Below are 2,292 nucleotides of genomic sequence, written 5' to 3'. Positions count from 1 at the left end.
CCCTCTAAGGCTGAGGGAAGCCACCTCTGCTAAAGCAGAGCACACGGCTGGCTCTGAGCAGGCACCGACCAGGCACCCTGGCCCACCCCCCCCGCCCCCCGCCCCTTGGCTTTGCCCCATGCATAGACTGTACTTCCCTTGGAAACTCCTGGCACTGCAATCCCCACCCCTCTGGAGAGTGGGTTTCCTGAGAGCACAATCTACAGCTTTCTATCTACCAGCCTGCTTCCTCTCCTATCTGTTCAGGGCAGTAGCTAACAGAGCATGTCACTCTGCAGAGTGCTGGATGTCCCCTGGCCTCTTACTCATGCTGGATCTGCACACTGACTGATGCGGGGTTCCCTGGAGGGGGTGAGGAAACAAGAGGTAGTATCCCCTGAACAACCTTTTGTTTACACGGATTTATATCTCTCCTATAAGATATCCAAAGGAGAGTAACTTTGTGTTTCACTTTTTTGAACGCCCTATTAGCTAGAGTAATACCTAGAACATAGTGCATGCTTAATACTTTTTTTTTCTTGTATGAATACATCACACAAAAATGCAATTTTTTGGTCTCTTCAATATGGATGATTCTTTTCTTTTTCTTTTCTGATATGTTCCCTCTCCATGGTGAGATGATGAAAACCAGTATTCTATTCAAGAATTTTTTTTTTTTTTACAGAGTGTGGTAAGAATAAAATGATCAAAAATGAATTCAAGACCAGTGATCTTAATTGGGACACACTTCATAAACAATAATAAATAATGCCTCACCAACAATTTAAATATTTGATCACCTATTGTTATAAATTGTGGTGTTTCTTAATACATATGGATATGTGCAGTTAGTGCTTGTATGAATGCAAAGCTTGGCCTTCTTATTATATATTACTGAGTCATCATATCATGATTAATTAAATGCATGAAAAGAACACCAAGAACAATGCTATTTCATAATAGAGACTGAAGCTGCTTAACTTTCTCTATAGAACTTCTGATGAATGATGTGAATAGAATTTTACCAAGAAACTAAGCTGAGATTCTAGTTTGAGTCTTATTTTAAAACTTAATACACCATAATAAGCCCTCATTGTAGAACTTTTGTGTGCTGGGCCTGAAAATACAGTCAGTAACACACACACACACACACACACACACACACACACACACGAATGAACCCTCAGGAAGCTTAACACTTTCCAACATTATTTACAGATCAGGGTTACATGAAAGAAGAGATAACTGTTTGAACACAGATCTTTCGAAACACAACTAGGACAGAAGTATTTGTATGCAAATAAAGGAATCAATTTTAATTTCTTTCTGATATGCAGCTTTGTGGGAGCCAGGGGATAATTTACCAGGTGCAAGGATCTTTTCAATGTCTTTCACCAGCACAGAGAAAGAAAATTAACAGTTACCGAGCAACTACTAGCTCATGAATGATAGTGATAAGTATCACAGAGAGACTTTTAAAAATTCAGATTCCTGGGCTCTGCCTCCAGAGGATATGATTCAGGAGGTCCTGCAAGCTGGCCTGGAACCTAAGTGTGATGTGAGTGGCCTGAAAATATTATGAAAAACACTTTGTCCCTCCACAGCCATTGACCAAACTGACTCTGGCCTTGCCCTGAGAGACTAGCTCCTAATTCTCTGCCTGCCCTCAGCTTAGTTTCTCCTCAAACTGCTGCTTCTTCCCCTACTCCTGTAAGACTCCTTTTATTTCAAAACCTAGTATCCTCATTCCTTCAGCTGCCAGCTCTTTGCATTACGTGAAGCCGAGCTGTCGTGAGTGACCATGACGTCACAACTGGCCTGGGCTGCAATGGGATCCTAACACAGATGCCCTCACTTGTGGTGTCCCCTGGCCCCGTTAAGGGTCACAGGTCCAGGTCCTAGCCTACTCCCTTACCTGCCCCGTCTCTCTGTTAGTACTAAGCTGCTCCATTCAGGCACTGGGGATTACACCTTCTTTTCTCCTTTGGAAGGTGTTTGAAGAATTCAGATCAAGAAGATTTTCACATGAATACGGATCTCTTTAAGATAATAATAATATTATCATATCATAAATATAATATCAACAACAATAATGGGAGCCTTTACTGAACATGCATTGTGTTAGGCATTGTGACATTACCATGTTCCTTCTTCACATGGTCATGTGAAGTAGCTCTGTTGCTGTCCCCACATCACAACTCAGGGCTTTGGGGTTCAGAGAATTTCTTTGTCTTGTCCAACATCAAGGAACTAGCAAACTGAAGGGAGTATCTCCAGCAGAGTGGTTTTAGGCACTGGAACACAAGGGGGCGA

The sequence above is a fragment of the Vulpes lagopus genome, chromosome 5 (assembly GCF_018345385.1).
Source record: "Vulpes lagopus strain Blue_001 chromosome 5, ASM1834538v1, whole genome shotgun sequence".
NCBI classification, from domain to species: Eukaryota; Metazoa; Chordata; class Mammalia; order Carnivora; family Canidae; genus Vulpes; species Vulpes lagopus.
Note: the sequence above shows the minus strand (reverse complement) of the source record.